Genomic DNA, 14,788 nt, shown 5'->3' with positions numbered 1-14,788 from the left:
TGTGAACACACAACATGAACACAACAACCTCCTTTTGTCTCCTGTATATATTTATAGATGTGGATATTTCTTATTTTTATCATCCCCTCCCGACTATAATCCTCACCAAACCCATAAGAATTTTTATGACTAATTTTTAATTAAGTTGTTCACTCATCAACCAACCTGATCTCATCCTCTCATTTTATTATCATCAACATGTCAGTCTACTCCTCATCTCAACTGCTCCTTTATAACAGCTTAATGCTAACATATAATGTGAAATGCCGTATACGTGCTAATGACAGTTTTAGAAGCAGTGCCAATAGCTTGGCGAGACTGACGCCACTGCACATTATATGCCCATATATGCGTCGTTGTTGATGGTCAAGAGGCAAAAAAAAAGAGGGGCGGTGACGTGCCTCCCAAATAACAACCGAGTGTTTGAATCACGGCTGTCAGGAAAACCAGCTGCAAACAGCCCAAGTGTTATTAGCTCTTCACTTTGAGGACTTTAGCCTGGTCCACGTAGCAGATGTTACATGCATGTTACAAAACCAGTCTGGTTTTTGGATGTTTGGATCTTCCCCAACACAAACCCCAAAAACGGTCAAAGTCCTTTCTGAACCCCCACCCCAAAAAAAAAATCAGACAAATTTTGTAGGTATACCTACAGGACGCCCAAAACCAAAGTTTAAAGAATTCCAGGGTTTGTACTTTGACAAAGGAGTCTCAGATAGTTAAAAATAAAAAATAAAATTGCCCTCAACACCAATTACACCAATCGACACAAAATTGGGTGTCTATCCTAAAATAACACATGAAAAAGTCTCAAAGACCCGTTTCAAAAAGTGAACAAGAATTCCGCTATTTAGTTTGAAGCCGCCATTTTGGGTAAATTTGAGACTTCATAGAAAAGCCCCTGACACAAGTTTCACTAATCAACACAAAATTGGTTGGATACGTCTATGCAAAAATTAGTCTCTAGAACCCATGCCAGAAATTAAACAATTAAGTATGTTAGGTGTCAAAGTTTGATGATCACTCTCAGGATTCTTAAATAAAAACAAAATTAGTCCCCGACACCAATTTCACAGACGAAAAAGAAATTGGGTGCATGGACATGTCTATCGTAACAAGACACATGAAAAAGTCGTAAGAACTAATTGAACAAAAAAGGGCCATTTTGGTTTAAAACAGACATTCCAAGCGTCAAATCTTAATGATTAATAGGAGGAATCTTGGAAAGTTTTTTTTTTTTTAATTGCCACCAGCAACAATTTTAATGACTGACACTAGATTGGATGGAAATGTCTGTCATAACATGACGCACAAAAAAGTCTCAAGGACCCATGCCTGAGATACAAGAGGAGGTCGGGCATGTTGATTTGAAGCAGCCAGTTTCACAGACCCCAGATTCACAAATCAACTTTTGTAGGCATAACTGCATGCACACAAAAAGTCTCGAGGATCCAGACATGAAAGTGAGCAGGATGTGAGCCATTTTTATTAGACACAGCCATTGTGTGCAAATTCCATCGCCCTGCCTTTTAAGAACTACTTCTTCAAAGGCAGAGTTGCTTTAATTTTGTTATATGACAATTAGTAATGTTCAAATGCAACTTAAAACAATGGCTGTACAGGTATTAAAGGCTTTAATAAAGGAAAACACGTTATTTCCTATAGGTGAAAATTACATTGGAAGTCAACCCACTTTATACACCATATTATTCTGAATGTGTAAGATTCTGTTGGTAGTGCAATTAATTTCTTGAGCTGCGTACAACATTTTGTGGGAGCAAAAGCAATGTTTTCCTCCCGGTGGCAGTGATGTGTAAAATATGCATATGAATATTCATGAGGAGCGCATGCGTCCCCGAGTGACTAGGACAGACGCGCCAGTTGAGTTCAGAGTTCAAATCGCCAGTGTAGATGTTGTGTTGGTCTAATGTGAAATGTGCGCGAGTTTCTTTTTGTATTATTTGACTTTGTTCATGCGAGACTCTTGAACTGTCAGCTGAGGTTTCTTTTGCCTGAGTGCTCTTAGCTCATATAAAAAATGACTTTTACTAGGTGCTCGCATGACAGCGCAATAAAAGGCAACAAAAAGCCTGGAATGAATGAATGAAGAGTAATCCTGATCTCTCAAACCCCCCACAGTATCAATGCGGGCAGAAGACCTGTAATAATATTGTAACAAGGAAGCATTCACATAACACAGACATCAAAGTCACACATCAATTGTTGCCAGGCAGAATTTGTGGGGGCACAATTTAAGTCCCTGACCTGGAAAACAGATGCTACGTCATCTAACATCTTTATTATGCTTACATGTATGAGCCGCTAAAATATATCCACTTCCATCTTCCAGTGGCAGGAAGACATTCCACTGTCTGTGACAACGAGGCGCTCAAAAGCAGCCACGCCAGCGTGAAGCCCTGGGCCACACGCTAGCTGTCACGCTGACCCTTTGAGCCGTGAGGTGTGTCACACACATCCAACAACGAGATGCTTTAAAGAGGCCATGCCAGCAGACTATACGTAGGGAAGATGCATTTTTGGGGTGTAGCTATAGCTAGCTAGCTAAATGCACGTCGCAATTAACTAATGATGCAAATAAAGACGGTAGATGGGAAGACTTTTGCCGGACAAACACTAAAGGTAAGTTTACAGTAAATGTTTTTTGTTGCTTCATTGTTCTGTAAATCAGCCAGTCAGTTAGTCGATTGATTTGTCAGTCGGATGGTCAAAAAAATTAGTTGGTCGGTTGGATGGTTGGTTGGTTGGCTGGTCATTTAATTAGACAATTGTTCAGTCGATTAGTTAGTTTGTTGATTTGTTTGCCAGTCTGTCCGTCAGTCCGTTGATTGATCCGCCAGTCAGTTGGCGAGTTACTGAATTTGTTGTTTGGCTGGTTGGTTAGTCAGTCAGTCAGTCAGCCAGCTAATGAGTTAGTCTGTTTGTTAGTTAGATAGCTGGTCAGTTGATTAGTAAGTTGGTTGATTGGCTTGTCGATCAAAAAGTTTGTCAATCATTTGGTCAGTTGATTAGTCGGTTAGTTCATAGTCATTAAGTTAGGTGGTCAGTTAGTTAATCAGTCAATTAGTCAGTCGGTTGGTTGGTCAGTCAGAAAGTCAGTGGGTCAGTCAATCACTGTTGGTTAATTCATTGATCAGTCAGTCGGTTAGTGGATTGGTCGGTCAATCAGTTATTCAGTTGATCTTTTTTTTTTCAATCAGACAGACATGTTTGGCTTTGTTGGAGGTCTTCAGTCATTCTACAGTTTATTGTTTTTTGCAGGGCTGTTTTTACTCCGACTACGTGTGGCTGAGAATGTGAGCAGGGTGAAAGCAGGTCAATAAAAAACAAGCTGAAGACGTAAAGCAATCACAGCAGCTGTTTATATGAGTTGACTGATCTTGTCATTGTGTTTTAATGCTATGAAAAGCTTTTTATGTCCTGCATTTTTTCTATTCTCCAATCGCCAATGTGCAAATACAAGGATCTGTAAATAAGTTCAAACGTCTTTTCTTTTGAATTGATTGTCTGGTGCGCAGATTCGATTCTTTGCACTGCAAAAGCTCCTTAATGAATTTTTCGAGTGGTTTGTGTGGTGCCATTTTTGTGGTGGCTCTTTTATGATTAGCAGAATGACTCAGAAAGTTACAACGGCCCGAGAAACATCCTGTAAAAACCTGCGGCGAAGAATATTTTATTGACGACGTAAAAAATATTAGCACCACAGACCTCACCACGTTATTAGCATCCAGAATATTAGAATGCAGCCGGATTTGTGACATATCGTCGGTCGTGATAAACGGCATTGCGAGCTAGTCTTCTTTAAATCACGCATGGGAATGTCACGGCCGATTGACGCCATGAAATCACCGGGCTGACTCAGCAAAAAAGCCAGAAGGATTTGTTTTATTATTATTACAAAATTGCTGTCCCTGAGGACTTTAATGTTGGTTAATCTGGAACGATTATACCCCTTGGTGGCTGTGAGCGGTAGAGGGCACATTAAATAACAATGTCGATTATTAAACACACTTTTTCAAATATTCCTAAGTACCTGTTCTCACTCTCTCACCGTCAAGAAATGGGAGACTATCATATAAGATCAGTTTGACAAAACAAAAAGAAGACTCTCCAGTTCTCACAGTTCTAAAAATAAAAGGCAAAGCATGCTTTCTTCAAGCAATTAATCAATCACAGTTGAAGTTTTTTGGTAAAACATACATGAAACAAAAGAGAATTAAATGTTGTATAACTACACACCAAAATGTTAAACCAAACCATATATAATATCGCCTATATCTTCTCACGAAAGTCTGCTACTAACATAATGTCAAACGTCATAAACGGGCTAACGTAAATTAGCATAGATGTTATGGTAATACTTTACTTTACAGCAAAACATGCAAACAGCATAAAACAATATTCACAGGTACATTATCTCCGCTATGTGGAAGCAACAAATATTAGTGAAGATTAAGTGAGGACTTTCTCTGAGACAAGGTACCATTGAATAAGAACAGTGAGAGTTTGTTTTTTGTTTTTTATGTACATTAGCAGGAACACAAATGATCCCTATGGAACCGAATGTGAATGTTTGTCATGATGCTAAAAAGAAAAACAATCAGTAAACGGAACACTGAGTTCCAATTGGGCCACTGACCCTGCCATAAATCATCAGCTTTGTTTGCCTCTTTGGGAACATAAAATAACAAATAAATAATAATAACATGGCTGTTTTTTTTTCTCAGGACGAATATGCTGATAGTTTGTTTTGGGTATTTGTCTTTTTCTTTGCAGTAGTGTTGCATGTTTTGGCAAAACAAGTTGAAATGCAGCAAAAGGGCCAACAGAGCGAAACGAGGTGGTCTGTTGTAATGTAGCTAATTAAAGAAAGAAAATAATAATAATCTTTGCACACACATTTAAATGTGATTCTGGCTCCACCCGCAGCACAGACACAGCACTGCTTCCTCCCCTCACATTTAATGTTGTTTTCCCATCATTAAAAATAGATACAAACATCTCGTATTTGTGTATGAAATGTGCTGTCTGCATTCCTCCACGCTAATAACAAACAAATGTCTCGCTGCTAATGATGACCCACTTTCAAGCACAGAGACAAATTAACCAACTGGCTGGAAATGACTGCTTCAGATAAACAAGAAAAGTAACAAAATAAGTCAGTTTAGAAAAGAAGAAGAACAAAAGAAAATTTAAATTACCTGGTGCTTTGTTAGGTACTCCTGACCAATTACTAATCCAATACAACTTATTTTTCTTTTTAAGATAGATAGATAGATAGATAGATAGATAGATAGATAGATAGATAGATAGATAGATAGATAGATAGATAGATAGATAGATAGATAGATAGATAGATAGATAGATAGATAGATAGATAGATAGATAGATAGATAGATAGATAGATAGATAGATAGATAGATAGATAGATAGATAGATAGACTTAGATGACTTTTAGTGTAACACACTCAATAACATTTTGTTTGAATTCAGTGAGTTAGTTAGTTGGTTAGTTAGTTGGTCATTCATTTACTTAGATAACTAAATGTTTGATCATATAGTCAGTTGGAGTCAGCCACTAAGTTAGTTTACCGGACATCAAATAATTAGTTAGTTAGTTAGTTAGTTAGTTAGTTGGTTAGTTAGTAAAACATCAGTGAGTTTATTTAGTTAATCAGTTTGTCCGTTCTTTGTTAGGCAGTCAGCCAGTCAGTCAGTCATGCATTTACTTAGATAACTAAATGTTTGATCATATAGTCAGTTGGGGTCAGTCACTAAGTTAGTTTACGGACATCAAATTATTCGTTCGTTAGTTAGTTAGTTAGTTAGTTAGTTAGTTAGTTAGTTAGTTAGTTAGTTAGTTAGTTAGTTAGTTAGTTAGTTAGTTAGTTAGTTAGTGAGCAAATATCACATCAACCAGGGTAAAATCTATATTTTAATTGGCTATAATTTACAAAGATTAAGTAAAATAGTACTTATTAATTCAAGTTGACAGCTGCCTGCATGCTTCACCTGTGATAGAATTATGAAATGTGTTTTTGGTTTGTATTTTTGAATCAGTGCAGGTGGATAATTAAGTTTTGCTTTTATTTCATGTTAGTTTTGTATTATTTGTATTTGGAACATTTAATCAAGTGTCTCTTTTCAGAATTCTAAATGATGTTCTTACATGAAGAAGTAACACTACGCTCTCTTGAAGCAGTTATTTGATTTCATAAATGCAACACACTATAGTTTCTTATAAAAACTGGCAAAAGAACAAAACAATAAAGACAGTGTTGTCCTCACTTCAAATGTCAAAAGGTTTGCTTTTTCTGTGGGGGATGGTTCAAATGGCTATTTGAGTATTTAAGCTAGCTGACACCTGGTCTCAACTAAAAGACCTACGTCATGTGCAACTTTATAAAAAAGGAAAAAACAAAAACACGTGTGAATCACAGAGCGAAAGCGACTTGTTTGGAAAAGTGACCACAGACCACATGTGACCAGCAATCACGTGCCATTGTGTGGCTAAATTGGAGAGCACTTCTTGTTCTTATAGTTCTTGTTTGTGTGTCTTGATTGTGCTTCAATAGCCACTGATTGATTGCCGCCAGCACCCAACACAACAACAGGAAAAAATTGCATTCTCAGAAACAAAGCAAATGCAACAACAGCACGCAAGGTGCCTTTTATGTTTTACAATAATCACCAGCTTTGTGTAATTGTGCTCTTTATTGTTTGTACTGACGTTTGAAACACCACGGCGAAGAGCAGCTTCTCATTTGTGGACCATGTTTGCATCGATGACATCATTGTGGTAAGGCATAAAGTATCCATCCATCCATTTTCTATGGGTGCTGTCAGCGTGACATGTGAGAACAAATTTTTTTGCACAATATGATTGGCTGCTTGTAGAGTTCAGTAAACGAGCCGCCTCTTTGAAGTTCATTTCCTGCAATTAACTTCTCTTTTTTTTTTCAGAGAGCAGAGAGAGGAGGGGTGAGCAGTTACGCACGGAGGAAACACATGGGCTTTAACCATTGCCAATTTTGTCGACGAAAAATTCGGACGAAAATTAAACCGAAGCTAAAATAGAAGCCAATCATTGAGATGATAACGATAACCAAAATTGACTGACAATTTTGTCAATGACTAAAATGAAAATGAAAACAACACAGTGACGAAAATTCACAAAATCCAATCACTAGGAATGAAACGCGGATGGGAGAAAAGAACCACTTGGAAACTGCTCAGTGTTCACTACACTTTATTTCATGTTCAAACATGTTTACTTTCATTGTGCAGCTGTAAAATTAATCTCAAGCAATTATGCAAATGTACTTGCATGTTACTGTAAAATTAATCTCAAGCAATTATGCAAATGTGTCTTGCATGTTAAACTACAGTCACAAATAGGTGTGTTATCATTTTCTGTATAAAAGTTGACATGTTTGAAGGAAAATATCAACTAAACTGTCAATTTAGTCGACTAAAATTGGATTAAAAGTAAAATACAATCAGATGACTAAATTATGACTAAAACTTTAATTATTTTTTGTCAAAAGACTATAACTAGAACTAAATTACAATTTCTTGTCAAAATTAACACTGGCTATAACATGACATAGATTGCATTGATACATGATCATACAGCATACGTTAACAGCAATTTGTGTAATGTATACTTTTTGCAAGTATAGTACAGTATAAATGCACATTTGAAAGGTAAACCTGAGAGTTTAACATCACACTCCTAAATTTGCAGGTTAAACAGATGAATAAAAATGCAGCACTGATGAAGCCGCGTACATAATCCTTAAACATCCCTGCAAGATTAAAGGTGGAGAAACGCAAAAGCAAGCTCATTTATTGAGCTAATGAGGCTGCAGGGGAAAAGAAGGAAAACTCACAAGCCGCCTCAATTGCTGTTAGGAAAATATTTGCTTTTATTTTCGCTAGAAATCAAAGGAACGGGGAAATGCATTGAAATGGGAATTTCACGACATTTAAAAAGGAATATCTATGTACGTTTGAAATGAATGACAATTTTAAAATGTGGCAGTCCAGTTGAACCTCGGGGGGAAGGTTTTTTTTTTTTCACAGGTTGAGAACCTCTCATTTCTGTCAGGCTAAAATCCAATTTCATGGCAAATGTACTGATTTTAAGGAGTCAAAAAAAGTGGCTTTTTGTAGCACAGGAGCTCAATTATTCCTGCTGAGATGCTTTCAGGCCTGCAAGGCCTGTTAGGAAAAGTGTGATGAGAGCTCATTTTTCATGCTTTTAAACGGCTTGTCCACCTCTTAAACAAAAATAAATTGACCTCAGCACATGGCTGACACGCACACGCGTACGCGCGCGCACACACAGAAAGGGGAGAGAGGGATGTGGTGATCTCGCCGGTCTCACAGCGCCTTCTTGTGTTTAAAAACAGCAAGTGCACAACATTTGCTTCATAAAAACCTCCTTTACGGCATTTGGATTTTTATTACTCTTTTAGACATGACAAAAAAACGTGTATTAAAACTTCTTCTTTTTTTTATCAATGAATACAAGTATTAAAAAAAATACGATTATATGAACCAGGAAGTAGCCTGAAAACAAATAGGGATTGTAGTTTTTCTTTCACTCTTGTTGAATTTTTTTTTTTTTTCGTTTTACCACGTTATAACTATTGCATATACAGCTCTGGAAAATGAGACTGCAATTGTCAGTGTCTCCACTTTTGCTATTTATACATGTGTTAGGCTAAAAATTGTATTTCTGTTTTCTTATATAAATGACTGAGAATATAACAGCTAAATTCCAATATTGTTATTTAGATCATTTACTTTCAGAGCATGAAAAATACCCCCCCCCCCCAAAAAAATTGATGATTAAAAAATATACATATACTTTGGCATTTCAAGCCAATTTCAGATTCACATTCTACTTCTTAAACATATGGACTAAGAGTTGATTCAGTACATTTACCAGTCATTTTTTCCCCCACAAGTACCTGTACTTCTCGATAAGAACAGCGTCACTAGTTTTACCACCTTTGAAGTACATCCAGTGACATCTACTGCCTCATCCTTGTCAGCGCACACTACTGAAACACTGCAATGACAATGTCACGATAACACACTTCACGCTCATCCGGGCAATCTGCTGCCAGCTTCGGTGACACGGATATCCAGGCCTTTTCCCCGCATGTAAATGTGAGGTGAGCAGATTAGGGGGATGGTAGAAATCAGGGTGGTAGCAGTATAGTGTGGGAGGGGGCTCTATTGGGGTCCAGTTTAGTTCCAGCAGTTACAATTGTATCCACAGAATTTCTATGACAAAGCCGAGCAGGCGTGACCTTGGGGCCCCTGAGATTGAAGGGGGTGCCCCGGTGCGCCACCCCCTTTTCTCGTGTAGGTCACCGTCCATCATGCCCGTGCCGCTTAATCATGTTGATACAATCATGCCTGAGGCTAATCGGCTATAATGAGCGCACGCAGGATGAACTGACAGTGAACTGATGATTTTGGAATCAGAGTTTCTTGATCTCACCCGTTGTTCTGAATATTATTCGTACAAAGGATCCAATAGCTATGATTGGAATCACATACAGGATAGCGGCACCTTGACTTTTGAGTGACCTGAGTTCGTATTTAAGAGTTATAGTTTAGTTTTTCAAGATACAAGTTGTTGCTCGGCCATCATCTTTGGCTTTGACATGCCAGCAAAAAAGATAAGATAAAAGTGCTTCAGGGTGGCAGTAAAGTTCAGTCAGCTTAAGTCACTTCACAGCAAGTAGCAGGCTGGCAGCTAGTCAATAAATCTCCAATGAAGAGACTTCAAGCTGTTTATTTCCACTCGCAGTTGAAGTTTCCTTGTAAACTAAACAAAACAAAGTTGTGCATTCAAAACAACAGCATAACATTGCCTCTGCTAACTTAATGCTGTCAATGCAAAACGGCATACACAGGCTAAGGACTTAGCATCGATAACGCAGTACAGTACTTACAAACCTTTAACTGATAATGATAGCAACACATGTAGACAGACAATATAGCAATGCTAGCAAGCATTTATTCTTTATCCTTTGCAGATGGAGTTATTTCCTGAGTCACTTGTTGTGAAACTGTTCATTTGCGTCTGTATTTACACCTCCTCGTTGAAATAATAGCATTACCATTCATTCCAATGGGTAAAGATGATTTCAAATAAGAGCGTTTTGAGTGATGAGCGTGGTCATGAAACAGATTAAACTCAAAAGTCAAGGTGCAACTGTATATATTTGTAGTGACCGAAATAAAGGGAACGACCGCGATTGGAGTTAGAAGCGAACCCTGCTGCAGAACAGCGAAAATCTGCAAGTAATTGACGCCCACCCAAAATATTTGTAATTACCGTCACAAGATAGAAGGAAAGTAGTTTTTTTTTTTATTAGACTAGGCTATGGTCTGACTAAATGACGCGCTTCCGCTTAGGTCAGCATGGTTGGTTGGAATGAAGGTGGCACCAGATGGTACCATAGCGATATGTTTCTATTAGACATAGCACTGGCCTGAGTATTGAATCGTGAGTACATTTGTTGTCCATTCAGATCAATATATATTTCATTTCATTGTTTTATGTACCAATTTTGTATGTGTGGTGGTATTAAGATGAAGATTCAGTTGGGCAAGTCTGAAGGTCCAGGTATCAAACCACTGGAAAATGTAATACTTTCAACCTTAGTAAATTGTTTAACCAGTCAGTAAAAAAAACTATTCTGTAAAACCTAATGTAAATAAACAATTAATCATGACACTGTGACGTGTGTATCTCGTTTATTGTATTTTGATTTTCTTTTTGAGAGTCATTGAGTAACAGGCCTTGTTTGGTCGTGTGGCTTGAAGCCAGCCATTGAGCAATATATTCCTCATAGTTTTTCAATCTTCCCCTCAAGCGCTCCCGCAGCTCTCGGAGGATTTTGGAAGGAAATCCTGATGAAGAGAGTGGAATAAAAAGCATCCCGGTAACGCGTTTCCTCTGACTGCATGCCATTGCTTACTAATCACCACTCGTAGAAATGGAGCATAATAAGAGCACTTATGAAAGATCCACGACCAGTAAAACATCTCAGGGTCATGTTAATTGCTATTCATGTAAATTAAGGTCTACTCTGATCTTTACTCATTTTTAAACACTTCTGACAATGGGTTTTTTTTGTCACTATTTTTCTTTCTGTTCGATTGCCTTTTGGAAGTGTGGAAGCGCCCTCAAGGGTTGTGTGAAATGCAAAAATGTTTTGTCCTCATAAAATAAAAAGGTTAATGGCTCTAAACTGGATTTATAATTTTTTTGGGTGGGGGTGCGCCAACTCTGTGGCGTATGTTAAAAGGGGGCACGTGGCTTAAAAACTGCGGGATGAGCTCGATAAATCCGTGACACCTGTCGACCAGTTCTTAAACCCTCCTGTTATGTTGCGGGTCAAATTGACCCATTCACCCTCCATTCTTCTGCCTCATTAAGTTCACAACAAACACAATTCATCCACTCACACAAACAATGTTCCGTTTTTTCTCTTTTCCCTTTTTTGATTGTTAAACATGCAGCGAATCACACCGACCCACGAACACAATCACACGTGCACAATTTGCTAGGGTTTAGCACACAAACAAATGTGTTTATTTCTATTTTTTATGGTAAAATGCATCAGGTCACACTGACCCAAGAACACAACCACACACGTACAATTTACTTCAATTTAGCACACAAGCATGTTTATTGTGGGATTATTTTTCTTTTTTGGGATGGATAAACAACATGCAGTGGGTCGATATGACCCATGAATGCAGACACACAACAGACCCCAATTTAAAAGTTGCTTCTTTTTTGGGGAAGGGGGGGGGGGGGTTATGTGATGGGTAGGTGGATGACTGTACACGCGGATAGATTGCAATCAACCTGCAAGGTTCCACTGCATTAGTCCCAAAAATAAATGCTCAGAATTAAAATAATATATGTTCAATAATCTATGCAACATAATTGATTAGCATATCAGCATTGATCCAGCGAGATGCCGCTACCTTTGCACTTAGGCTGTGATAAATCTGCATTACCTTGCAATAAAAGTACACTTACAAACATTTACAACACTCTACATGATCCAAAACGACAGTCGTGTGCTTTCAATTATCTGCCTGAGCTTTAGCTGCTATGCATTAAATGTAATCAGGGCCTCTTCAAGCCTCCGCGCCTTGCGTTGACCCCACCCCCGAGGCCTTTCCGCGGAGCAGCCGTCGCAATTAAAATGGAAATGCACGGATGTAAAAGTTGAAACGTCGGCTCGTCCCTGCGGGGCGAGTCAATGCAGCAGTGAGTATGAGTCAAGTGTTGGGGGTCACATTAGTCAGTCGTGTCCCCTTGACTGTTGGGGAGAAAAACGGCCCCGGATACTAGTTTCACCGGTCAGCATGAAATTGGGTGGACATGTCTATCATAACAGAACGCACCAATACATCTCCGGGCAAATGCTTTGGCCTGTACCATATTAGAAAGTTAGAAAAAGTCAGAAAACAAATAATCAACACGAACTTGTTTAAATAAAAGGACGTACCAAAAAGTCTAACAGCCCGTATCCGAAATTGAAAAAGAAGTCGTCAATTTTAGCTTGAAGCAGACAAATGATGATTTATGGAGCAGTATGACAATCTTTTCTTTAAAGTATAATCCAACAGCCAATCTGGTCGACCTCCATTTTGTTTGGACTTGGGAACATTTCTACCCATAGGAAATAAGTGAAAAAATTAAATTTCCCTTACGCATCGCCACCATGTACACCTGAATAAAAAACTATGCGGACGGCCGAATAGCTTTATCCAGAGTTGAGCTAGCTCAATTCGAACTGTACATTAAAAAAATCTAATTAAGTAAATTCTTCTTTACTTGGTCGAGTGTTGCGCATCCAATGACATGAAAGTTGGGCCATCAAACTCTTCTGTATTCCCGCCAGCCAAGTATGCAGACGCGGTGACATAACATGTCGTAGCTAAGTGGCCCGCTTGCTTCTGGAAAAATGTGAACTGAGGAGAAGGATGAGGAGGCCTGGAGTACGTTTGGATGCTTTTACAGCTATTAACAAGGCTTTTGAATGTGTGTCACATCGTGTACAATGGACGACCCTAAGATCACAATACACTGATACTGTGTGTGAACTGCAAGTACAAAAACAAAAACATCAGGGCCAGAGATGCCTTCTCTGCTGGTCTTAACATTATCAAAAACACTGACCTACATTTACAACCTAAATTATCATATTTGTTACATGAAATTGAATACACAATATATTTCTTATTAATAGTCTATTCTGTTTATTAGCATATTTCTTGGCTGTATTTCTACCAATACGCATTTGAGAATGTCATTTTTTTTTGTTTTGTTTTTGTTCAATGAGATTTCAGCCTCCATGTGTTGCCATGTCAATTTTATCTGCCTTCACAAATTCTGGCCCATGGAACTCAAACTAAATTAGCAATGGCACTGTTTCTTTAACCAATCAGATTTGTCAATAATAATCACAATAACGTCAGCGTTTCTACATCCTCTGATTGGTTGGCCAGAGCAAAATTGTTACTGTACAAGCCAAGATCGACTGGCAAAACACAAAACCAAAAAAAGTATACGGAACATCGGCTGTAATTTTCATTTTAACAAGTAAGACAATCCAAACAGAGACGTGGTGGAAATTTAGGAAAAAACACTACAAAAAAAATGTAATCCTGTAATAATTTGTAATAAATTACATTTGAGTATAAAAATCTGTTGTCTACATAAATGCATAAAACAATTGTATAATACAATATATATGCTAAGTTATGTGTATCATTAGTGTAATGTGTACTATAACATTTTTGATTGATGATTTCAAATGCGAGCTAGATTTTTTTTTTTTCCCAGATTTTTCTCACACTTCTGCAATGTTTTTTTGCGGTTTATGGTAAGGCTGGTAAAAACCAATACAGATACAACATGCATTTTTTTATTTTGCAGCATAAAAGTTTAATTTGTGTGCGTGTGACCATGGTGACCTATCTGCCCGCTCTGAAGCTCAAAAACATAAACATACACAGAAAAACAAAAAAATGAAAAGAATAAGATAAAAACAAAACAAAAATAATAATAATAATAAAAAAATACAGCAAACAAGATAGGCTTCATCTCTAGAAAGGCTAACAAGTAGCCTGTCAATCAGCCGAATGGGGAACACGAGGAGGAGAGCTTGTTTGGTATAATTTGGAGTAATATTAATTGGGCATTGCTTTGCATTTGAAATGACAGCTGTTTTATTTTAAGAGTTAACAGTAATAACCAGTTTTTTTTTTGTTTGTTTTTTAAATAGTAATAACCAGTTTTAATGTCATTACGATGAAGGACAAAGGTGAAATTATTCCTGGATTTATTCTCCTCATGAATTTGCCTGTTGGATGCATTTAGAAAAAGGAAAATACATAAATATTTTGGGGTATACAGTATACCTGACAGTGCAACCCCAAATATAACGATTTTTGTCATCATTTCAGTTCTACCATCCTGTCATGTTTACAAACATTCTGAAATGGTCTTCATATTGATAAAGGGAGTAGAGAATGCCTGTATCATTTCCCACCCAACACTTGTTTGCTAACAACTGACCCACAAGACAAAAATAGCCAAATAATTAAACAGCAAAATGGGTAACTGGCATGGACATGAAGAATCTTTTGTTCTCACTGTTTTAATTGATCTATTAGCGCGCACGCGCAGTGTGGGCCTCGGCAGTCGTGCTCGGTCCCG

The 14,788-nt window shown here is 37.8% G+C and overlaps 1 protein-coding gene across 4 annotated transcripts in view; it reads right to left on the bottom strand.

Annotated features, from left to right (window-relative positions):
- Window positions 1-14,788, bottom strand: part of znf385d (zinc finger protein 385D) — a 115,474-nt gene that overhangs the window by 100,109 nt on the left and 577 nt on the right. The window lies entirely within an intron of this gene.

This window comes from Leptonotus elevatus, chromosome 6, assembly GCF_054856555.1.
Source record: "Leptonotus elevatus isolate MCC_2025b chromosome 6, RoL_Lele_1.0, whole genome shotgun sequence".
Taxonomy (NCBI): domain Eukaryota; kingdom Metazoa; phylum Chordata; class Actinopteri; order Syngnathiformes; family Syngnathidae; genus Leptonotus; species Leptonotus elevatus.
The sequence above is the reverse complement of the archived record's forward strand: the minus strand, read 5'-3'. Positions and strand labels throughout refer to the sequence as shown.